The sequence below is a fragment of the Poecilia reticulata genome, chromosome 17, assembly GCF_904066995.2.
Source record: "Poecilia reticulata chromosome 17, P_reticulata-male-v2, whole genome shotgun sequence".
In the NCBI taxonomy this organism is placed as follows: Eukaryota; Metazoa; Chordata; class Actinopteri; order Cyprinodontiformes; family Poeciliidae; genus Poecilia; species Poecilia reticulata.
This window is the reverse complement of record NC_088846.1, coordinates 22013855-22040542: the sequence shown is the minus strand read 5'-3', so window position 1 is coordinate 22040542 and position 26688 is coordinate 22013855. Positions and strand designations below refer to the sequence as shown.

Genomic DNA, 26688 nt, shown 5'->3' with positions numbered 1-26688 from the left:
TTTGGAAGCAGAAATCTACAGAGCTGTGCAGAGGGCGGATTTTTAATGTCCATTTTTGTTACAGTAATGTTAAAATCAGATCGTCTCTCATTCAAACAGAGTTTGCATTCTCTGCTTTAATTTCATCTTTCTTACACCCACACTTCCCTTTTTTTTTTTTTTGCGCTGTCCATGCCGGTTTGATGATATCATCTCAGCTTGCGTAATCCTCCTTAAAGGAACTTTTCTTCACGGCAAAGAAAGTTTTTTTTATTTATTTTTCATTTACCCCCTTCCCTGTTTACAGCATCATAAAGAATGTTTTTGGCTGCTAAGGCAAACAGGGCTTGACGTGACCTGAAGCTCTTGTGAATGTGATGAGATTAATCACAGTTTTAGTGTTTGAGGGCCAAGTAGGACACCGAGGTTGGTTTGCCTCTGTTAGAGGAACGCGGACTGTCAAGATTAATAGTCGGCAGCGGGGAAACTGTTCTTATCAGCAGCACTGCTCTCATGTTGGCTTCTCTCCCTGATCATGCACTTACATACCAAACAGAAACATCCTGAATGTTTTTTACTCTCAGGGCCTGCTTATGTGTGTGAGATGCATACATTTTACATTTCTTTAAAAAGTCACTATAAAGCGTATAGTGGTGGTTCACCCTGGACAGATCGCCAGCCCATCATAGGTCAACACAGAGACACACACTCACACGCAAATGCAATTTAGAGACGCCAATTAACCTAGCAGTCACGTTTTTAGACTCTGGGAGGAACCTGGAGCACCCAGGAAGAAGCTACACCCACACAGAAAACATGCAGAAAGACCCCAGGCTGGGATTCCAACCCAGGACCTTCTTGCTTCATGGCAACAGAACCTCCAACTGCTTCCCCATGCAACCCGACACTAAAACAACAAATTCTGTTTATTTTGCTACACAGCAAGAATTGGTCTATTGGTCTATTTTTTTTTTTTTAGATAGAATAATTTTTCTTCCATTTTATAATTATCCAAAAATCCCAACAAAATCGGTAGTTGTGATGTGAACAAATTTGAAACATAGCGCTGCAACTAGTGATTATTTTAGTTATTGATTATTATGAACATTGTATAAAAATATCAGGCAAATGCTGCAGACTTTTTTATTTAAGACTTTTTTTTTTTACACCATTTTAAAAATTCATAAAAAATGCATATAAACAAATAATTCAAGTGTATATAATTCAAGAAACATTTCATTGCTTACATGCAACAACTGAGCAATCCTCCAGTGTATGCTAGATCATTTGTTGCAAAGGAAGTCTCTGAAGCGAACAAACAGCATCACCATCAACTATCGTGATTTATCAATACAGTGTAGAGCTGATCGGTTTATTTTTTTGGATTAACTGATTAGTGGACAGCAGAACGTGCTTAATATTTTTTTTTTCCACACAGAATTTGAACTGGGTGAATTTAAAGTTATTTTTACTTGAGGAGCTTTGTGTGGAACACATTTACATTTTTCCTTTTTTTAAAATGGGAGATATTTTTGCTCTGAGTGTGTTCTGAGTCTGTATACTCCCGGTAACTATTAATCAATTACTAAATTAGTTGACAATTATTTTCGCAATCGACTAATCTCATTAATCATTGCGGCCCGGGTGAAAAAGTTGCATTTTTGCAAGCTGCTGTGTGAATGTCTACTGCAGGCTGCATTCAGTTTCGTGCTCATGGTTATATTCAAAACCAAACAAAGATGTTGCTAGATGTTGTGGGTCTTCTCTTTCTCAACACCTGAGGCTCGTTCAGCTCTTTGTTTTGGTCGCACATACCAAAACAGTGAAGCCTCATAAAACCTGTGGACAGCTGTTCTCAGCTTACAAACTGAGGCAAGTTTCTTCTGCCCAGAGCAAAGTGGCAGACAGCCAGAGCAAACTGGTGAAGATGATGTCTTTGTCAGCGCTGTGGAGGAGAAGGTGCACTCACAAACACATCTGTGTGTGAATCTGGTCCACAGTAGGACATCTCGAGCTTGTTTGTTTACACTGAATGTGTGTGTGCGTGAGCGCTTAGGAGTGATCAAATGACGGTATGTAAAGGCATGTAGCTGTGATGTTATTGAGTGCTTCTGAGGTTTCACGCTTGTTATCTGAACCGGTGAGATCATGTGGCGTTCAAGCCGCGCCTCAAACCCTCTGCAGTTGTGATGATTGGCTGATGTGGACCTCAGACATCTACTCACCTGCAAACCTGGAACTGGACTTAGTTTGATCCAAACAAGAACAACTTTCTGGTAAATAAATGGCCCTGCGTGAAATTCTCACCGTTTGTTGATCTTCAGTGAAAATATCACAATTCAGAAACTTAATTTATCTCAAATGTGGATTATAAATGTTGTTGTAACTCATGTCATCCAAATATCTTCAAAGAGTGGATGGTGCAAAATCACTATTAATATTTACAGTTATTAGTCTAAGATTTAGATTTAAAGTTTGCTTCTGATAGGAAACAAGACATACCATTTAAAATATACTAAAAGGTGTAAAGGAAGCGTACATTTTGGGGGAAAAGGCTTTGTTTACATCTTATTTTACAAATTGCATGTTGTGGAATATGTATATCTTTCTAAATCAATGGAACATGGTTATTGGCATAAGAGGGATCAATCCTGTGTAATCCTGTTTTCTGCATGTCTTCAGGTCGGGCCTCCTTGCCATCACCCTAATCTTTAACTTCCTTCCAGATTCAATCTGGGACTCTGATTCTCTGAAACATGAATCTCACTAAGAAGTCATTTAAATACTTTTATTATGTACATTTTTGTCCGTTTTCATTTGTGACACTTACAATAAACATATAGTGCTAGAAATAATTATAAGGTTACAAGAATTTCATACATTCCTACTTCTATTGTGTATCTGTAAATGTATTATTTTGTGTCTGACACTTAATGTCAGTTTGTTTTAGTAATTACAAAATATTATAAACTATGAAGAAAAATAGTCAGAAAAACCCTAATACCCTACATGTAGTTTAGTTTAAAGCTTTATATTCCCATTTACTTTGCTTTCATTTTGACTAATGTCTTCCTTATTGAGTTTATTTTCGACTCTATCCTTACAGTAAAATATGAGTGGATTATAGAATATCACTTTGGAGATGTCAAGAAAGACTCAAAGTGTCCCACTGGCATGGAAAGATGAATAAACGACTGTTGTGAAACTTGTGGGAAAGCCGGATCTGAAGGGACCAAAGTGTCAAAATGACCAACATCTTCTCAAAAGCCATCCACCACCTCCAGCTTTGCAAATCTCTTGAGTTTAAACATCTGTTTCCAGTTTATTTTTAATGCAAGTTCTTAACTCTGATAACATGCGACTCAGTTGGATTATAAATGTGGTGAAAGGATAAACAGTGTAAAGTGTTGCTCCTTTACTGTCAGCATCATTTATCTTTTCTTTCCTCTTAATACACGCAGAGGCTGGGGACGAAACACAACAAACATTGTGTTCAATCAAAGCAACTTCATGAATCTACTGTGTGAAAACCCAGAGGATGAGCTGAGTTTATGTTCACGCATGAACTTAACAAACACACACAGGCATGCATATTATATCCACAGCCATTTCGTACCAACGTGCGCTGTCTTACGGAGCAAAGACGTCAGCCAGGCTCTATTTTTAGACCATTGTTTGTAGCTCGGTCATACATCAAGTTCGTACCGCCAGCCCAATGCAGGAAAACACCGGGGCAGCACCGAACTGATGGAGACTAATGATGCTGCTCTTTAATGGACCTGCGTTGGCTTGAAGCTCTGAGAAGCTTGTGTCGCATGTCAGAGGTGGCTTTTTCACTCCAATGGACCAGATGATAGAACATGTTGACCAACAGGATTGATTCAGATCCTTTAAAAATGCATACAGTTATTCAAAAATGAATGCATGAAGGGAAAGGAAGCCGAGCGCAGCTGAAAATCACGTCACATCTCGGTCAAAGTTGGGGGGGAATGAAATGACTTTTTAAGCAGAAATGTCTGGCTTTCTTTAAGATTCTCCTCATGTGGATGTAAGTACATGTGATTTTGCAAACACAGGAGGTTTTCCTTGCACACAGGGCAACCCCGTCAACCAGAGATTCAACGAGAGCGGTGAAGTCATTACAGCGCTAAGTCGATTTGGATTATAGGTTTTAGCAGAGCAGAGTAAGGTCGAGCATTAATTATGATTATTTCATATACTGGCTCTTTATTTTCTTCTGCCAATCCTGCAAAATATGGATTATGACAGTCACACTGGTGCAGATTTACTTTGTAAAAATGTTCAGGGTTCAAAAGTACATATCTTTGGATAGTGCTTAGTTTCTTTTTCTGATTTTGTGGGTCAGTGTTGCCAAGAGAAATACTTTAGATGTATTCATTTTAGATTAAGATTTTTAAACATGGAACACAATTAATTTATATTTTTGTTTCTTGTTTTAATTGCTGTCGGTATTGATTTAAAAGAGCATTTGAACATTTTATTAGATTTTTTTTAATGGATTTATTTTGTGTCAAATTTTGTAGCTTTTGTTTTCATTTTATTTATTTATTTTGATTAAAAACTGAAATGATTCTGATTATTTTCACCAAGAGGTTTGTGATTTTAAATATCTCTCTGAATATTAATATCTTTAAATTTGAATATTTTTGTAATTTTTTTTAAAGTTCATTTTTGTAGATTTTTTAATTTATTTTTCCTTTGATTTTTATAAAATCAACAAATATATTTAGATTTTTATATTTTAACATCCAATTGTTATCAATATTGATTTATTTTTTCTCAAAATATGTATTTTTTTGTTAGTTAAAGACACTCTTGGGCTCATAGATGAAAGTTTACAAAAAACTAAAAATAAAATCCATTGTCACAAATTTACATGATCCTTAAAACCATTGAATCAACATCTTAAATAAAACCTAACTTAACTTGATGCAGGAACTGTCAGAGATACATTTGTGTTATTTGCCCTTTAACCTACAACCTTTAACCTCCTCTACAAATAAGCATGAACATATATATTGTGGTGCAGTAAGCTTAAAAGAGTGTGACCTTCACTGGAACAGACTACATATCAATTATACATCTCAGCATATTAACTTCTGTATGCAAGTATAAATATACGGAGAAAAACAACACTCACCCATTCCAAATAAAAGTCTTTAAAAGCACAAAAACACAAACCAGAAAGACAAGACAACAAGGGCTCATCAAATTGATTCTTCAATAAATGTGAGCATTTCATATAGTTTCATATTTATGTCCAAAGGAGTTAAAACTTTGGTTTGTTTGTTTTTTTTGGCTGGTGCTAGTTGTGGCCAATCTGGATCTGTCCTAATGATCTTTTATAGAGAAGCAAGCTCATACTTTTAAAAAAATAAAAAGAAAAGAAAAAACTTCTAGGTGTTTTGTTCAAACTTTCTTAAAGGAGCAATTTTTCACAGTTGATTTGAAAAAAAAAATATTTCTTTGAATGTATTTTCTCAGTATAATGTAACTTCATTATAATGCAAACCAGTTTCTGGAGCGAGTGAGTTTAGCTGAATTTCCGTTTTTTTCCACCGAGACGAACGAGTCCGCTGCCATTTTGATGGCCGCTCACCTGACGGGGCGCTCCAAAGCCTCATTTTCACACCAGTCAAGTTGAGCTTTAGCAATTTTGTGAACACAAGCCCTGAGTCATTCTGTAATTCTGTCACGCTGTAACAGCCTCACTCTTTGTTCGTCGCCTTTCTCACGCCCCCTCTCGAGAGGTCACACCACTGGGACTTGCATACGGGCCCTAAAGACCGCTCAGCCGTTCCTCGTTCTTCACACGCAAACAGACAAGGTCTTTTTTGCTTCTTTGTCATTATTTCTATCAACCTATAAGGATACTTCATTGAATCAGTTCTGTATTTCAGACATTTTTATGCGATTAAGAAATCTCTCTGCCCTTCTCCCTCATCCGCTCTTTTGATTCTGCTCTCTTGTCTCTGAACGTTGATCTCTTTGTATCTGTCCCATGTTGGTGGCGGTGGACAGTGTGGTGGCGCATTTCTGCCATTGCGGCAGCCCCATGTAGAGCGATGACCGGGTGGTGGTGGAGGGTGGGGGACAATGACTCATTACCTGGGTAACGATGCCAATGTTCTGACCTTGAGCTACCCCCCCTTGAATTGAACTGCCTCAGTAAATGTCCAGGTAAATGGTGCTTGTCTCTGTGATGTATGAAGTAAACCACTGCGGTGCAGAAAAGACATCTCGGCTCACAACATCAGTCTTCGATGCAGTGCACCGCCACCGCGCCGTGTCACGGCCATATTTCACACTTTGAACGGCGTTAACATTTGATGAGCATGTAAAATGTAAAATGCAATGAGTCAGATCTAGAAATGACTTAGGTAGGTGTCAAAAGCGTGTCACACATCAGTAAAGCTGATAATAAAACTGATGTGGCTCAGCTTCAAAGGCAAGTTTACTCCAAAACCACTAAGTAAAAATTCATCTGGATGATGTAAGCAAAGTACGTGGGTTTAGTTGGCTTTTATCAGCAACCTGGAGGAAATATAAATCCTACATCAGTGGAGTGCACCTTTAGAAATGTGTATGTTTTCTAAATAAGCATGTACTGAAGATTCAACAAAAATATTTAACTGTGAGAAGAAAAATGGTTTGTATAAGACTATAAACTAATGAACAGTGCTAATCAAGAGCTAATGAGCTAATAGCACAGCTAACTTTTTGTTTAACGCCTTTTGTTATCTTTGAAAACATTTAGCGCACCCAAGTCCCCTTAAATTATAAATATGTACTTTCTAAAGCACTATTTTACATGGCTGTTATGTAAACTTTAAGCTGAATAAAGTTCAACATCTGTATTGAAGTTTTGGTTATCAACTGTTGATCTTCAACCAGTTAGACATTCATTCATGTTCTTATTTTGAAGTTTGTGAAGACACAGCAGTTCAATTTCCTCTCCTGAAGGATATAAACTTAAATACAATAGCTGAGAGCATTACAGAACATGTAAGTTAAGTCAGAATCATATTGGTCCTCGAAGGTTGGAGTCTTTCAAGAGCAGATATAATTTGAATTGAAGTTAACGCTTTAACATTAGCTTCTGCTAAAAACAGTGCTGGTGTAGTGATTTAGCCTTAGTGGAACTAATGCTTGATTAGTGCTTTATGGGTTAGTATAACTAACTTTTTAGTTAGCATTTATTCTGCAGCACTTGCCGTTTTGGAGTCAAATTCATGGTTATACAGAGTAGAGCAAGTCTTGCTGTTCTTTCATGCTGTCAGACAGGTTCTATTGAACTGATTTCTTGACTCTACAGGTCTGAACGTAGTCAGTCCTGAGAATAGATGGTGAGAATTAAGTCAAGTTAATCAAGTTTGGTTTTCATATATTCTGGATTTCCAAACCAAGAAGGCAAGGGAGTGTTGAATGTTAGACACGTTAACTACAGCAGATATCCTTGTACTTATTTGTATTTATCAAATACCAGATCCCTGCAGATAAAATATTCATATCTTTCTGTCACTTCAGTAAGTTTCTCTGGGTTTTTTTATTCTCACTCCATTAAAAGCTAAAATAAATTTTAAAAAAGTCAAAGTTGTAGAGCTGAGCTCTCTATTACTTAGAAGTTTTTCTGAATATGGGAAATAATTTTGGCCTTCTCTGTGACTTTTCAGGCTTTGTTGTAGCTATATAATGGAAAACATTCCCTCGACCCTTGGGTGACAGCGGACCTATCTCTAGATAGGAGAAATCTTATCTAATAGCAGCAGATCAAAAGGCCTTTCATTACCAGGATCCTCCACTGTCAAGGCGTGAATGAGAAAATGTCTCCTTTAGATTAAGACTAGATATTATAAGCTCTCCCTCCAACTTTTTTATTTTTTTTACCTTATTCTATATAGAGGACTCTGTTTCTAAAAACATAAAGTATAAAATAAGCTGTGGTAAATAAGGTGTGGTTGTAAAGTTCTGAATTTCTAAACGTTGTTTGGCACAGCCTATTCCTGGTTTAGTACAAAAAGGTTCATAATGATGTCAATCGCTATGTTGTCTTTGGCTCAACAGAGCGATTGCTTGTTTCTCCTTCCTCTTACAATATTTGCTTGTAAGAGGAAGGAGGATGTCAATTCATTCTCTGTTTTCTTTTTTAAAAGCAACACATTATCCTTCAAGATCTTTGATCAACAATCAACCCAAACAGAACTGCTGTTTTCATTTAAGTGCTGTTGCCTTTTGTTGATTGAATTAACTGTGATTAATCGATTTTTGAAATAATAGTCAACAAATTTAGTAACCGATTCATCGTTAACTAGTGTACAGAGTCTAAACATGACAATTTTTGGAAAGAACAGGACAGTCAGAGCAGTTGTCAAGTGAAAACTGTACAAATATCTTCATATTTGTTCTAACCAGAACTCCTCAAGTTTCATTTTTAGCTTCAACTGGTTCAAATTCCATAAAGAAAATCTCAAATGTAGTACTTTTGCCTGAATATCAATTAATCCAAAAAATAGTCAGATTATTAGAAGTGTTTTTTTAGCTGCAGATGCATCTCTTGCTACAAACAGTTAAGCGTTCAATAAAGGAATGCTACACAATGTTTTTCTTTTTATGAAAAGTAATTATTTGCAACTTTTGATGTTTCTGATATTGGGTAAAAAATCTTTAAAAAATTGCAAAATGTACCAATTTCTTTATCCATTTGTCAAAAATAATCAATAGAATAATCAATGACTGAAATAATTCATTGTAGCCCTAATATTAACAGACTTTATTCCCTGTTACAGTCTCTAAACATCGTATCCATTAGTCGGTTCATCCAACCATCTGTCAATTCGTGTATCCATCCTTTTACTGATCCACCCATCTGTTTGCAATATATCTGTCCATCCAGTTATTCATCTATCCATCCACTCTTTCTTTGGTTTCGGTTGTAAACTTAAGGTGAACTTTTGTGCTTAGAGATACAGAAATGGATACAAATGGGTTGAGATCTCTGAGATTTCGAGTGTGGATAGGTCTGAGATTAAATCTTTGGAAGAAATGCATCAAAACTCTGATTTCAGAGATTGCAGATAATCATGCATTCACTGGTGAGAATCGTTTCCGGCTTGACTGTGCTAACTGTGTTTAGTGGAGCTGTGCTTTGGTGGCAGTAAGCAAATTACAGCCTCGCCAGTAAGAAAAGACCTTTATTTGTTCGCCATGCATTATAGTCCCCTTGGTGCAGAGGCAGAAAATGACTGTGACACAATGCCAGAAATAAATATCTCAGGGCCCAGGCAAGTCTGGACAACAAACCTGACTGGATAAACAGCATGGAAATCTCACTGCGCCTCATCCCAGGAAAGATAAATACATGCAGAAGCTTTATGGGGATGATTTAATACCGAAGCCCGCTTCTCTGACAACTTAATCCTATCCTTTCCTTGGTGCTATTCAGATCAGCTACAATGGCCAAAATAAGGTTTGTAGTTTAACTTCTTTTCCCCCAACGTTACTTCTTCTCTTTTCTTGGCCTTCCAATCATGTTGCATGCTTGTTTCTTTATATTTCTGAAGAAGGTAAATAATACCGCATATGCTCGTGTTCTGAGACGTTTTCTTAATCAGTCGTGTTTTTCAGCACCTGCTGAAGGTAATTTAAGCCCGACTGTGGGCACAAAACAACTGAGGGACAAACTTCCTCAAACAGACACATCCACAGGTGTATTTTTAAACTCCATTGTGACGGTCTGTGTCACAGATTTAATTTCCCCCACCATCTGCTGGCTGCAGGCCCAGCGTTGTAGATCATATCCAAGCCTGACAGATACAAACTGCATCTGTCTATGCATGCTTCTCCCAAGGACTCTGGCAATATGGCGGGGTGGAATCGCTCTCCTGGCCACACAATCTGCATCCTTGTATCCCAGCTTCCAAGGACTTGGGCATTGTAAATAGGACAGGTGGATTTTTTGGAGTTTTTGGGAGCATATCAAACTTTCACCTGTGCAATTAGAGGAACCGCTCTGTTTTTAATAAATCCGCACGAAACACGATGTTCTCTCTTTTCTCTTGGCTCAAATAATCAGACTCATGAAGAGAGAGTGCATGTTGGTTGTGGTGCAAAAGCTTCTGCAAACTGGAGCAAGTCTGAAGCTCAATCTTCATCCTTGCACAGATATTTTAACAGCGCATAGCTATTACATCGAATGACTTAAATCTGCAGTCAGCATCCTGCTTAAGCGCATATGAATGAAATGTGAAAAAAGAAAATCCAATAAGACTTTGTTTCAGTTCAGAATATTGGAATATGATCATTAAATAACCTTCCCGAAATTGACTTACTTTTACTGGTGTGTCCCATTAGATTTATCTGGCACCAGTCCGCTTTATTTATAATCTGTAAGATATCCGGATGGAGTCATTTTTGCTTTGAGGCAACATTTTATTATCTGTACTTGTCCATCAATAGCTCAGTGCTTTGAGCAAGCTGTAAGTGCAATGTCTGGTATGTCTGCGCCGTCAGTTCTGATCATGTCTTTTGCCTCGAGGGATGGAGAGGGAAAAAGGGGGCAGGGAGGAACACAACAGAACTGGTTTCTAGACTTTACGAATTGGGTCCATTTTAAAAATGTATCTAAATCTGACATTTTAGATAAGACACAGACAGGGGACTTGTTTAAATCCCTTTCTGTTTAAATTATGTACTGTTTATCAGTAATTAGGTTAGTTGAACTTGATCAAAAGGAAGATCTTACTTTCCCCCAAAATCCTGAATACTGTATTTTATTTCAAAATACAGCTTCAAGTCCTAATATTTTAAAACTAAAATTTATGCAGATCTTAACTGTTTGATTTTTTTTTTAACAATTAGAAATCAGACTATAAATAACCAGCAAAGACCCAAGACTTTGGATGGATGCAGTGGTGGTTTTTGATGAGGATAAACTGCAGATACTAGCTTCTGCTGTAGCTCCAAGACGATTTTCACTGTGTGTATTAATGCATAATATAAGGGATACTTGCTGTTTCCACGAGTAAAATAGGAAGTTATATGCTTTTTAAGAGAAGTCTTAAGTATTCGCAAATACCGATTGGGGTCCAATCGGTATTTGGACCCCAATACCGATTGGGGTCCAAATCGGTATTGGGAATGTTTAAATGTACATTTAAACATTCCCTTGTTTAAATGTACCACATTTAAACAAGGGAATGGAGAATTAAGCCAAATATTTTTCCAACTTCTATTTCTATACAGAACATTTAAGAACACATTAAACTTTGTAACACAGCTAAAATGTACCTCCTACAATGAATAAAATCTCATTTGGAAACATAGAAGATCAAAAAACAGGAGTCTAAAATGTTTTGAGGATACACTTATTTCCAAATTACAATTATTAAATAACAATAAAATAAAATATTTTCTTGTACTGTAACATTTGTCGTTTAATGAATAATGGTTCATTGTGTGTGCAGAGAAACTTTGTTGTTCCTGGCTTCTGTCACATTTCCTGAAACAGTAGCTGCAGCTTTGTCCCCGTCCTAACCTTGCTCTCTGTTAACACTCACAACTTTATTTCTCTTCCTATCCAGACAGTCTCTGGATTTAAGCAGAAAGCTGAGATATGGCGAGACTTGTGCATCTGTTAATATCTGTGCACTCACTCGTCCGAAACAGATGGATATCAGTGAATCGACATCTTCTGTTAAGTATCTGACACAAACAGGTGCAACAGGCTTTTATCGTTCAGCGGCAGATTTGACAGGCGACTTGTTTTTGAGATCACGACTGATTTGAAAGCTTTTTCTTATTCTTAGAAAGTTTGACTAAGATTGTATGACTAAGGATATTGCGTTGTCACGTCTCTGTCAACGAGCATAAGCCTGAAGATGGAGTGAGGCATCAAAATGAAAAGATCCGATGATCAGATTTGTCACAAATATAAGCCTTCCCATTGAATTTATGCTCAGACGGTGATGAAAACTGTCACTCACACAGGTGCCCCTGAATCACAATTTTGAATGACCAGAGCCACTTTATCACTCTCGACAATAACAAACATTAAACCAGCTTTTATTTGAAAAAAACTCTATGATCAGTGTTTGTGTTGTTTCAAAGTGCTAGAGAGTAAAAGTACCTTTTTCAACCAAATTTAAATTCAGCAGGTGAAGGATGCTTGTTGGTTTGTACCTGGTAAAAATTAAGTGGCAGCTTTTGGCACCGGTCATAAGAGACAAATTTCAGCTTGGCTACTTCAAGAGAGATCCACATTCGTACTCAAGTTAGCACTTAAAAAGACTAGAGTTTAAACATGACGAGTGACTCAACTGGAAAAGCAGGTTTTCACTGCTTTCATTTACATGACGGTTGAGTTTAGAGATAGGATCCAGAGTTTTCTCAAAAGATGTCATCTTGGAGGGGCAGGTCATGCAAAGAGAAACGTTTAAACAAATAATGTTTCCATTGCTCTTTTTAACAACTCCAATCACTCTGTAGAGCACTTAATTACTGCAGTCACACACATACATAAATTTCTCTATATATCTTTTTTATCTGTCTCTCTTCATTACTTTCTCTTTCTGTCATCTTGTATCTGCTTTTTAGTCTTTATCTGTTTATCTTCTCTAACTGTCACATATGTATTATTTATTTATTTATTTATTTATTTATTTATTTTACCAAACTCAGTCAGAGGGAGTGTTTCTCCTCTATCAGCCGAGCCAGGTCAAAACCTTTTATTTGGTGATAACTGAATGTTTGCTGTTTGTCAGGAGAAAAGCATGAAGCACTTTGGCTATTTTGTATTCTTGTACCTTTGCCTTATGTAGCAGAAGTAGGAAAGTTACTTTTTCTGCTACTTACAGGAGAGTGAGTGCTGCCTTCCAAGTAAAATTTTGCACGTTTAAAAAGCTTACATATTCTATCCGGCTTTGTAGGTTTGCAACATGTTTTTCTGTGACTTTTTGTCTAGCTAGCTTCATCTTCGGTTTTTTTCCCCATTTAAAGTAAAAAATGTTTTGTCCTTCATCTGAGAGTCAAAGAATTTACCAATGATATTCAGTGGAACATAGATCAAAGAATCGTCTGCATAAAAATGAAATGCAATGCTAAAAAGAAAAATGCAGTAATGCCTGAGCAGGTACTGTGGGAAAAGAAGAGGACTGAAAATGGAGCCTTGTGGTACTCCTATCAAGGAGGAGTTAAAACCTTTGTTAAAAGAGATGGGAGTGAAACCTTTGAAGAACTGAACCTCGGACGGCTAAACTTTACTCCAGCCTAGAGATGAGGATCTCCACCACGCATACAGCTACATTGTTACAGCTTTAAGTTTCACTTCTTAAAACATTGTTACCATTATTCTTTTTTTAAATAATTTATTGCTTGTCATTAAAGAAGTCTATTACACTTTATATCCTCTCTATAGAACAAAGTAACTGTATAATTTGAAAATACAGTATAGCCATGAATGACTGTCATAAATCACAGAAACCTTGGAGGAAAATAACTTTTTTTATTTGACAGATTTCTAATAAATGCTGCATAAAGCAATCCCTGTTCCCGCTCGCTCATTCTAGTGGTTTGGTTTTGTGGGAGTGATTTTATTCAAGCACTTTGATGTTGGTATCAGTGAAAGCTGCCTTAGTCAGCGCCTCCATACAGAGAGAAATAATCCCCCCATAATGGTAAAAATTAAGAATCTAATATATATATATATATATATATATATATATATATATATATATAAAACATACGAACAGTTTTAAATATGAGGAACATTTTAAGCTCTATTCTTTGTGGGTCTATTGTTCTGACTGCCCTCTTTTACCATTTTACACAAAAAAAAAACTTTGTGAGGGGAAGAAAAGGATCAAATGAAGCTAAACTAAGTCCATTAAACAAATACTTGACATGTTTCTTTTCTTTAACTTCTATTAAATCAACAGCCCTAGGCTTTTTTATTGCAGGTAAAAGCACAAAGTCCACCTCGTAGCTTTGGAGGCCAATGAGTCAACGGCTCCCCAGGCCCTGACTGGCCATGGATGGATGGGCCTGCTGCATGTCAGGAGGCTTCTAATACCTACACTCAATGAGCTGGCTAATGGGAGTCCTTTCACCCTGACCCCCTTTTTTCCTCACACATTTACACACCAAGACCTCTCGACTTTGCTCCCTGTGCCACGCGAGGCAGCGGAGGGCGGCTCTTCTCACAGTCAGCCTGTCCCCATTAAGCCTCTCATTTTTCTCCTGGTTAAAGAAACATGGAGGCATTTGTCTTTAAGCTGCTAAGCAATGCGTTTGCGTGATTGGTCTGCTTACAGCTGAGTTTCTATGCATCACGTCTATATATACATTCACCTGCATGCAGCGTACGGGTGACTTAGCAGGCATCCTGTAATTCAGGTCTGCATTTCCTAACGCTCATAAGCTCCTTTCACAGCCTCACTCCTTTTCCATTAGCGGACGTCAACATGTCAATAGGACGTCTGAATAATCGCCCTGTTTAACAAAAAGGCGCCGCAGTAATCTCGTGTTTTTGGTGCCACTTTCACCTTAAATGGATGACTTTACACCACCGCAGTGGCATTAAAGGCAAGGAGAGTTTGAATTAAAGCTGAATTTAGATCCTTGTTTTCATCAAAGCATCAAATTGGAAATAAAGAGTCCTGTTCAAATGTTTCTGCTGTAAGGTTTGTCATACTGTTTCATGGTTTAGGCAAATTTTTGCTGCAATTACGGCGGACGAAGCGCAAAACCTTGTTTAGCCTCTTGCAGAAACAGGTGGTGTTGTAGACAGTGAACACAGGTTAAAGCAAATGAAATTGATCTTTTTATGCTTGACTGGAGCTGCATTTGCTGCTATAAATGAATAAAAAGAACAAAGCCAAAATGAGTCCTGTAACATGCCTGACAAATCAAATATGGGGACAAATATTGTTTTCTACCAGCCATGGGGCATTACGACAATCTCTCTGTTTTATGAGTGACATGAAATACCATGATTACTGGATATCAAGATGTTTATTCAAAAATGTAAAACAAAAACTGATGTAACTTGGTCTAATTCCCTTCATGAAAACAAGAATGTTCTGAGTTTGAATTCTGGCCTTTCTGCTTGGAGTTTGCTCGTCCTCCAGGTACTCCTCAATCTTCCTACAGTTCAAAAGCACACGTTAGTTCAACTTGTTTCACCAAATTGCTTTTAAGTTGCCTTAAAACCCATTCATCCATGAGTGCCTGAGTTCAGTTGAATTAAAAAAATGCCCAAAGAGAAATGAAATGTTGTTGTAACTCATATCACGACTCTGTGAGCAGGACCAGCAGAGATCTCTGGTAGCAGTCAGTCTTGCAACAAACTTAAAGAGGCCTCTGACTGAAGACTGACGCCGTATAGCAGTATTATGAAGTGATATACTAACAGCTCTCCGGGCAGCAGAGGTGATATTTCACATCAACGTTTCCTGCATGACACCATCAGTTGTTGGCAAGCTCTGCTAATCCACCTCATTTATTTTTGCTGCTCCTCTTAAAACCTCTGTCTGGCTGTGCGGATAGAGAGACGCTGAAGTCTGGGATCTGATTCTTGATCAATGGAGGCTTGAAGAGAAGAAATGCTGAAGTAGAAAGAAACTTGCGACTCAGACAACGGTTTGAGTAAATAAACATTTCCACCATGCTGGTTAAAGTACAAGAGTACAATGACAACACGAGCAACAAGAGCCAATATGTTTATCTACACTTAACAAGAAAGTGAAAGGAAATGGAAAGGCATTTGGTTAATTATCTCTTTGCTGCGACAATGCTTAGTCAACCATTGGAAAGTTTATTTTTCCTTTAGATGTTGCCACATTTTTTTAGTGGGTTGAGCAGTCAAGTTTTTAGACATTTTTCAGGTAAGCAAATTAGGCTTAGTTTCAACGCATCCCTCTCACACATTTCTCACTGTCAAAGTCGTAGTTGTATCTGAATGTTGTCGAGGTTGAGATGTAAACGCGACTATCGTTTCAAGTGGAAGTTTTTCCACTTCCATCTAGAAAGGGCTTCAGAATCAGGTTGTACTTGCAGCAGACCTTTAGGAGGACTTCAGTTTTTGATGCCTGGTTTGACTCAATTCCTGCAGAAGTCTTCCTGCAGTTTGAAGCCATTTAGACAAGAGAAAGTGGTGAATTAATTCTTTGGCTCATAATAAGTAGAATAATATTTGTTCTAACTATGGTAACAGTAATGTTTGTCCAATCAGTGTCCATACATTCACAGCACAGCTGCCAGACGTCAAACAGTTTACAGCAAATGATTGTTTGCCTTCCCTCTCTGCTACTGATGACTATTGATGAAATTATTGCATTTTACCTCCTGTGAGGTGAGCAAGCGGGTCTGTGATGTGTTTGAGCACCCATCAGTTCAGCAAACCTCCACGTAATCAGAGTTGAGCCCGTCAACATTGACTTGCAGCCTCTGTGTATTATTCATTATCTCTGACTGAGAGAATAAGGAAAGGCTGTCACAGGAGCCCAGTCAGCGAGGATTTAATTAACAGAACCTGCCACATTCCACTACATGGACTGCCTTTCCCAGAACCCATAAAAGCCATCCCTATCTGCCGTAATTACACTAAACATGTCACAATAAACCTCTGCCGATGATTAATTTGAGCTGTGGAGAGGATCAATTAATTCATTTATTTGGAAACCACTCCTCCTCTAGTTAGTTTTTTACCTCTTCATTACCTGTCACGCTCCCTAATTTTTAGCCCAGTCCTCGCTCCTCTTCCCGGGACACCTGGAGGAGTAGGCTGTCTGATTAGCCACATCCAGTTACAATCTCAACTATAAATGCAAATTCACTCATTGTTTGACGATTTTGCATAGATTTGCAATTTTTAATTGATAAAAGTCACAATGTCCAGTGTCCTACAAATGCTGTTTAGACTTGTATAATCTTGATCTCTGAAAATTGTGTTCTGCAATGCTTTTTTTTTATTTCTTGACCAATCACTGCAACTCAGCTGCATTTTAACCAATCAACTTAGTCTCCTTCTAACTTAACTTTCTCTTGAAAGCCGAACCTGTAAGATGAAAGCACGTGTGATGCTAAACGATAACATTTACCTTTTCTTTTCTTTTTTTTTGCAAAAATCATTTTGAGGTGTAGGATTCGCTTATATTGTGTTTACAGTTCACGTTTACTTGAATAACCAACATGGAATTCTTCTTTTGCATTTTGATAACTACTTAATGACATGATTTTCTTTTATATTTTTATCTGGAGTTCCATTTCGAGGCGGTTCTCAAAACTGTTAATTGCACTTTAATTATTAGCTATGTTAAAACCCTGTCTGTTTTTTTTTGCGGGGGAAGATTATGTCCAGCAGTTTGAGCTATTTTGTAAAAACATGTTATGGTAGAATTGAAGCTTCACCAAATGTGCAACTTTGACTGCAACTTTTGAAAAAATGGTGATGCAAAATCAGTAATTTTACGCTGCAACAATCACAAAAAAACAAACAAAAAACACTGCAACATTCTGGAGCAACTGCTCAGAAATTAAGCATTTCCTATCATAGAGGCAGTAACATTAAAATGAACGGTAAACCACAAGCCGTGTGCCGTGTAACGCCATAATCTGAAGGGTCTTCAATCAGCCTCCTGTTAGTGTGACCACAAGGCAAGAGAGCCGAGCCCAAAGCGAGAGCTGCTCGTATAGGGCCGGTTAATGGAGGGTGTGATTCTGTGCCGCGGCACTTGTCCCACAAGGTGACTCCGTCAGCATAACCATGCAAAATTCAGAGGACCACCCCTGGGTCGCTGTAAGGGGTTAGAGGCCAGGGTGATGTACTAACGGGCGCGGCGCAGCATAAATAACAGGCATGGGGGCATCTGGCAGGGCTGTAGATCATCCTGACGATGGAGGAAGTATGATATCAGATGTGAGAAAGAAGGAGAAGATGAGATAAATCTGGGAAATTATAAAAAAAAAAGAAAAAGGGATGGAAGGAGGTGTCTTTGAGGGGGGATTTAGATGACTGTTATCGATTATGTGCCTGTAGGTGAGGAAGCAAGGCCAAATGTTCTTCTCAGCTAGACAAAAAGAGTGTATCATTTCAAAGGTCATGGCATGCATTACAGCCCCTTTTTCTGGATAAACAGAGGCATCGGCGGGGCAGCGATACCACCACAAGCACGCGGGTTTGTATTAACAACAGCATTAGGAGTGTTTTTGTTATGGCTATGTCTTTTGTGATGGTCCGTTGCGTGCAGGTGTGTCTGTGCACGCAGCTCCTATTTCCCGGGGCCTATTTGTTTGAATCAGGGATATCACCATGGCAACTGCAACAACACCCCGGCCTCGGAGAGGTGGCGTGCCAGACAAAGCCGACTTGACAAGATGTTCGTCGTTCATTTGAATGCGCGTCGTATAGTTGCATTCTGCTACCTGATCCCAGCCGTTGTGAGCAGACTCGTAAGGCTGCCGTTTAATCACCCCACCGACTCAGCTGTGAAGATAATTATCTCCGTCGGTATTTGCATCTCGTCTTTTACTTTATTCTCCGTGGAGAGTTGCTGGATTTTTATTTTTTATTTTTCATGTCATTACAACAGCATTACATCAATGATCTCCTCGTTTGGGGTCTTTGATGTCGGGGCGAGCCGCGTCGTCCCCGCTGAGGAGACCTCGGCAGCGGGAAGCCCGGCTCACATGCCCTCCGTGGCAAACATGTGAGGAAACTCTGATGCTTTGCAAGTCAAAATGCATACAGGCAGTTACGTGACTACCAGTCGGGTCAGTCTGCCTTTCTGAAGAGACTATTACTTTATGTTGTGGGCCATATGTCTGTATAAACACACACAGCAAAAATAGTCAGGGGCTCTGTCAAGCACATACAGAAGATATTTTTAAAAATCTATCATGCAAACCATGCAAAATTATCTCTGGTAAAATATTGTGGTTTTGTAGTGTAAAAAAATATACTATAATGAATTATTTCTGAAATTTTCATCATCTTAACATAATGTGACATTTTTCCTGTGCAATCAAATCTGTTTGAGTGGAAAATATAAAGAATAAAAAAAGTGCACACCCTTGAACTAATACTTTGTTGAAACATCCTTTGATTCAGTTTCAGCTTTCAGTTGTTTTTTGATAGAACTCCATCGGAAGCTCACATTTTAACTTGATGATATTTGCCCATTCTACTTGGTAAAAGTTCTCCACATCTGTCGGATTTTGAAATCTTCTTCAAGTGACCTCACTGATTTTGAACCCTGGCCTTTCCAAAACTTTAATTTTTCTTTGATGAAGCCTTTCTGTTGTTGCTTTGAATGTTACTGTCATGCATAAAAAGGAAATCCATCTTCACCTTCAACTTTCTACACCCAGTACAGAATGGTAGTTATTTAGCTTTAGTTGCATTTGGGACAAATTTTGAAGAAAAGGCTTCTGCTTAGTCCAAAAATATGCAGGAAACAACAGATTGTGTTCATTTATGCATCATAACCAGTACTAACCAGAGTTGCTGTCTCTTGGTGTCCACACTGACCAGTTTCTAGTTTATGTTGGAGAACCGTCCAGTTTTAGAAATCTATCTGCTCTCACGTGTGTTTTTGAATTATTGATGTGCATCTTAACTGCATCATGGTATGTGTATAAAGCTGAGGATTTGTTTTTACTTCTCTGGACTTATCCGAAACCTGTAAAATTTATGTGCATGGCAGTAGCAGTCCTTTTTTTAAATTGTAATGTTGCACGCATTGATATTGCAACAACAATTGCAGTTTGATGTATTGTGCAACTCTAGGATATTTTCACACCTGATGGTCCAGTAGACTGGGTTCAACTGGGGACCAAAAATGAAACATTTCTTACATCTTCAGCTGGTACAGTTCACTTTCTTACTACACTGTGTCAAACAATCCAAACTAATTGAAAAACATGTTCCTCCACTCGCCCATGGTGGCGCTGCAACAAATAAACCACTGAAGGTAACGACACAAACCACTGAAGATGACTTGAGCACTGCATCCTGCTTCATGAAATATAAACAAAAATGGGTGGTGTCAGATTTTAGTGATTGTGGGATTTCTCTTTTGTCTTTTGCAAAACACGGCAAGCCATTCCTCCCTTTAACAAACAGGTTTGTTTTGGTTGTATTCACCCAGAATGCCCTGCGCTATAGTCCTCTTTCTGCTTTTGTAGCAATCTTGGGTCGAGTTGTTACTACATTTCCATTTCGTTTTTTCTTTTGTTTTCCTCCTAACATGAGAGTATCAAACTCCAATCCTTGAGGACCGTTGTCCTTGCAGCTTTCAGACACCTTTCTGGTCCAACACAGCTAATCATATGGCTAATGTGCAGAGATGCATCTAAAAGCGGCAGGTCCTCATGTGTGTTCGAACAGATTTGTTTGGCTTTCACTTGATGAATCTTTCAATGACGACTGTCACATTTAAGGTGGAAAAACCACAACACAGAGCTAGACCTTTTTCCACCGTAGCGAGAAAAAGCTGACAGAAACTAAAGAACAGGTTGATAAGTAACAGCTGTAACTGTGTGCTGTTAATGTGTCTGAAAGTGTTCCCAGATTATTATTTTTTTGCAATTGCTACCGTTTTTAACTTAATGTAACATCTCCAGCACCTCTTGTACTTGTCCTAGTGAACTCGCTGACACACTGCCAGTAAGCCCAGCCGTTACAGGGGCCTTTTTTCAGCTTCGTGTTAGTTTTGGCTGTTTTGTTTGCACCTCCTGCCACCCCGCTGACACCTCTCAAACACTTCCGCATCTCAGGCAGATGCAAATGTCTGTCTCGACGACGTTCTGGCCAAGAAACAGCTGTAGGCCATGTGTTTTGTTTGATGCACCCTGCTCCCATGCTTTGCTGTGCCAGCCTGACTCAAGACCAGCGGAGACAGACCAGATTTAATGCGCTATATTTAGTTTGCCTCTAAGGTTGGACTTCCATAAAGGAGAACAATTAAAAATTCATCAGTTAAACAAATTGGAAGCGCTGAAGTAGTTTTAGTTCCTAAGCGTAACAAATGTAGAACGATGGATCCATTTTTAAAACATTAGCAGCAGAATGGCCTTCATAGTTTTTGAGAGAGCTGTTTTCAATAGGCTCTGCAGTGATGTATGTTTAAACGTAGATTTTGGAGCAGTAATATTTCATGAGGTTCTGCCATTGTGGATATTTTTGGTTCAGATGATCAAAGGAGACCAGCTCAGAGGGAAACATTCAGATAACCTGAGCTTCTTCACATTGTTTTTGTTGTAACTGCCGCCGTTTCTTTTGGAATTTCATGTCATAGGCCAAAATGTATGCACTACTTTGTGTTCAAAGTAGTGCATACATTTTCTCTGCAGTGTGTTTTGGTAGCTTTTAAAAAAAAAAATCCTGCGTCGTGTCCTTCTCTGTGTAATTTAATGTCAGTGTGAATCCAGATGTTTTGTAAGAACATTAATGCATAAAGAGCGTCATGAAGACAAACATTGTGAAGGAGTTTAAGAGACATAATCCCAAAAGACTTGGAGCTATAGGTTGTTTTGCAAGATGTTGACTCTGAGGAGATGAAAATGAAGATGATATTTTGTAGAACTGCACTACTATTGGTGGCAGCATGTTGGAGTAGCTCTTATACTTGGAATACAACTCTGAGTAACATAAGGGACCTTTCACTTCTCATTTCATTTTAAGAAATGTGACAAATATAAGGCAGTCCAAATAACTTTTATATGTTAGGCCAAACAGGAAGCTATATCAGGTTAACTATTGATGCTCAACGATCTGAGTCCTCATCAGGTCATAACAGCGTTTCCTCATTAATATTCCAAGCCATATGCTTCCCCCCTCCATGTTTCATAACTTAAATTTTCTCTGCAACATCCTTACTTAAAAGATTCATGGCAGCACATGACATTCACCCTCTCCTCATACTTAAGACTATAAGGAGGAAGGCAGATATGGAGATGAGGCAGGCGAGGGTTGTATCATCTGCCACCGTGTCAGGGCTCCCCTGTTAGAGAGGAAGCGGGGTGTCTGGAGTGTTTGCCCTCGTTCAGATGAGTGTGTTTGGGTTGTGGGTGGCTGGGGTGGGGGACGCTGGCTGACGTTAGTGCGGGATTGAGCTCCAGCAGCCTCCCACTGGGACAGGAGGTGCAGGGATGGGTCTCTTTCAGCGGGGCTCTGATTAGACCCATCGCCCTTGCTGCCACGCTCCACTCACACTGGTAATTGGAGCTGGCAGGAGGTTGGCATGCACCCCTCCTCTTCTCCTCCCTTCCTCTCTTCTTTTTACTTGTTTTACTCTCCCCTCTTATCCAAATCTACCTGCCTGTGTCTGTCACAGAGGCATACCTCTTTGACACAGTGATTTATGAATACTTGTTAAATTTACCCAATTAAAGTTTCATTAGGACATTTTTATCCTAATAAAATATTTTGCCAATTTCCCCATGCCCTTTGTGTGTAATTAAGACCCGCCACCGGTACCCTAATTAATCGGCGCTAGAACAAAATCCCACTAAGCCCGATCCTTTTCTTTCCTTTTTTTCTCTGCTACAGCCAGCATAAACTCAAGAGTTTGCAGAGTGACTCTTTGCGTGATAGATGTCTGCTGAGAGAACAATGGCCCTATTTGTGTTTCCCTGACATGGAAGAACCAGTTTATGTGTGCCTAACTGATGTTTTTTTTTTTTTTTTTTTGTGCTCCTGGCTTTACTCATTTGCAAACCCAGGCCATTTATTAAATGAGTCTGGTTAAAAACATGCCAACCTTGTTACCAAAACTCATATTCAGCACTTCATGAGGTCATTGGCAGGATTAGGTGGTTTCCATGCAGCGGATAGTTAGTAGGTTTGCAGGGCTGTTAAAACGGTAAGATATTTTTCATCAAAACAAATGAAATCGCTGCCTGTTCTGTGGAAAAGTGTTTGTCCTTGTACCGACTTCACACCGTCTTTCCAGAAATGTTTTAATTCAGCCACACTGGAGATTTTTGTCAAAAGTGAACGACTCATTTATGGTCACACCACTGCATCTCAGTCGGAATTAAACACATGTAACTAGTTACACTCAGTTGAGTAACTTTTTGAAAAAATTTACTCAAGAGTATTTTTACTGTGCTGTATGTTTTACTTTTACTTGAGTTAATGTTATTATGAAGTATCGCTACTCTCACTTGACTAAAATTTCTGTATATTCTGCACTGGACAGATATTCTTAAGATTTATTATATTTTGTTCTCTATGTTAAAATGGGTTTTATTGCTTAAAGAAATCACCTTTTCTTGGTCAAACTGAACTGAAATCTGCACTGATTACATATTCTTTAAAACATTTTTCAAACCTTTTCTCTATTTGTAAAGAGAAAAATGGGTACCCTTAGCTTTCCTAAAATCTTATTTTTTATAACACAGTATCATCTCGTCTAGTGGGCCGAATGTATTATTACACACATGCCAGACTGCTATAAATATACCTGTAAGAATGGGTATTTGATATATTTTCTGCTGCAGCAATTGTGTATCTTAACAAAGAGCCTATTTGACATCGTCAAATGATTTTGTCTTTCTTACCTGCAGTAGACAAAGAAGTGGAGCTTTATATTATTAATTTTTTTTTTTTTTTAGAAATCACTCGCCCTACGACGTCTTTTATCAAAAATTCCCTCTATCTTGCCAAACATCAACCCGCATTCCTCGCACTATTTGCCTGTTTTTCTCTCCAAACTCTACTCATCCCTTATCTTCTCCCTTTTAAGAGTTTAGAACAAAGGCTCGTCTTTGTCTGCTCAGGATGGAAAATTAGCAGACAAGACCAGACACAGAAGTTCCAGTTGTAGACGCAGACAGACGGGGCACCGCAAATATTTCCTGGTAACTTGACATGATCTTTGAATCCAACAAAAGAGCCTTTGGATTTTCTTCTTTTTTTTTTTTTTTCTTTAACTAAAAACCAAGGACAGACTTTGTCCAGTGTCTCTATACACTTTTAGATTCTCACGTTTTGCTGTGACTTTAACCTGATAAATAAATTTGCAAATAAGCTGCAAAAGTAACAACATTTTTATGAATATTTACTAAAAATGAAAATCCTTCAAACTTTCTTTTTTAGTTGGATTATTTGGTTATTTCTTCTGCTTCAGCAAAGGTCCTCATGTTAAAGAAATTATACATTTAAACAATTTTTTTGTTGGATTCAAAGATCATGTCAATATTTTCCTTTTAATCCTCAATATCACCTTAAACGTTTGTAAAAAGTTGTGGGAACTGTGCATAAATTCCTTTGTGCCACAAAATAAATGAAAGAAATCCTTTAATTTGTGTAGCATGACATCCCACATCACATTCATTGATACCCCCTACTAAAATAAAATGAAAAGTGAAGCTTTTTTCTAATTTAAGCTTTAGTTATTTTACTTAGTCTATAACCCTTTCCAGACTGATAGAAGTCAATGATTTAGTTTCCTGATTTTATAAGATCCTTCATCCTACTTCCTGCTGTCAGACAGGTTCTTGTCAATGGATCTAGTTTATCTATAGAGTCATGCTCAATTATCTGAAGTAAAAACAGAGGGAATCTGCTCGACAAATCAACCTAATTTTGATTCAGTCTCAGATGGAAAATTGCTGTCAATTACACCAAGCGTGTTACCTTGGGAGGACTGAAAAGTCTATCATGCCTTCTTTGAAGTGAACTTTCATCTATTCCCTCCTTACGCTCTCATACCTACAGCAGTATTTAAGTTTGCAACACACTTGCCAGATGAAATAAAAGCTTTCCCCTACTGGGAGAAAATTTGGGGGATGAGACCTTTTTTCCTCCACATAATGAAATGGGAAGACACATCCCACCTGACCTACTTGTATTGTTGCATGGAAAAATTTATGATCAACATTATTGGCAAATGTTGGTGGGCTGTGAAAAATGCAAACCGATGTTAAAACGGGGTTAGAGACCCCAAAGGAGTTATTACACGAGTCAGCGGCTCTGTCATATCAGGAAGCACAAACAGGGAATAATTTAAAAGCTGCTTCACAGCTTACACAGTACTGTGTCCTTGACTTCTGCTTAATGTCTGCATCGCAGGTGAAACATTAAAAACACAAGTTTTTCTTACAGTGTGTATGATTAGGAGAAGGTGACCGAGGTGTTTCGACCCCTCTAATAAGTTAAACTAGACGAGAGTATTTATGCCCAAAGGGGAAACGGCATTAATGAGCTTTGCAGTAGCAGCAAACACACGCCACCCTCCACTACAACTTAAACCTCTGTTGAAAATGTACAAAAAGCCTTGAGATGAATGATTATGATCACCTGGTGACCTCTAGATGCATTGCCCTGCTGCTTTTCTCCAACAGTGTGTGGTGTGAAGATTTCTTGAACTAAAACTTCCTTTGGTTGTTTTCAAAATTGTAATCAATTTTTCCCCATTTTGTGAGAGGCTAAGAGAAAAGTTCCTGTGTGTCATATTAGAACAACTGAAGCATAAACCATAAAAATATAACAGTGGCATCCATTTTAAAGGAAGTGTTTGAATAGTGTGCTATTTTTACTTATATTGGATTTTCTCCACACTGAACAAATGATCAAATTAAAGGTTGATAGATTTTCAGTCTTGGATTATACTTCTACAATACAACCCAAATAAGTGACTATAACTGAATTACACCACAACATAATGAATGTATAGATAAAAAAAACAATCTCTGGGATTTTTTTTTACTGTATACTCAAATGTTTTGCTATAGACTATAATGAGGGTGTCTGTTTTTTATCGCTTTGCCCGCAGGACCTTTGTTCTCCACCAGCAGATCTACACAGGGTTGGTTAGGGTTGGTAGCTATTCTAACTAAAACATTATGATCCCAGTCCTGGAGCTTTGAGACTCTGGTGAAACACAATAGTTGTCCACAAATAGAGAAAACATGGAACAGTGTTGAATCCTTCCGGGGGAGCAGTGTAACGAAAAATTCATAACAATCCAACTGCAGTCAAACATGAGTTATGTTCACACAGCAGGCAACCCAAACTGGCTTTTTGTTTATTGCTGTCTGAACCGTCCAATTTCATCTCCCCAAAAATCTGATTTGTACAGTTTCCATGTGTTACTAAATTGGATACGTGTCCAATAGTTTAAGCACCTGTAGTCTGAATGGTTATGTTACATTTTATAAGACCTTAGCGGCGTGGATGTGAGATGTGTGTCATAATTCTGCCCTAGAAGAAGCCAACGTAACAATAAGTGAAGCAATCAGTCCCATTGAAAAACCCTTCATTTTGATTAAATTAAAACGATACTGAAAAGAAAGAAGAGTAGCCAACTTTCCTCCACAGAGACCTGAAAGACTAAATGCTTGATGGTAGACGTTACTGCGAAGAATAATTATAATCAGTTATTAAACAAAGACTTTCTAAATAAAACCTGCTCTGTAAAAACTTCACTTTGTATTTCCTATGCTTATTTTTGTCTGATATTTAACTTTGTTTGATTTGGATAGTCTGTGTGACACAAAAAAGCACAAAAAGAATAAATCCAAGAAGTGCAAATACTTTTTTGTAGCACTGTCAACTAACGTTAAATTTCTAGATTTCTTTCTTTTTTTTCTCTCTTTTTTTCCCCGCCTCCCTATTATGATAATTTCACATTAGGATTATTCTTGGCTATTAAAATGTGAAATTGCAGTGTGTCATCATCAATTAATTAG

The 26688-nt window shown here is 38.1% G+C and overlaps 1 protein-coding gene across 17 annotated transcripts in view; it reads left to right on the top strand.

Annotated features, from left to right (window-relative positions):
• The window catches only part of LOC103479767 (protein tyrosine phosphatase receptor type F), a 238265-nt gene that overhangs the window by 102805 nt on the left and 108772 nt on the right, over nt 1–26688 (top strand). The gene's annotated exons all lie outside the window — the stretch shown is intronic.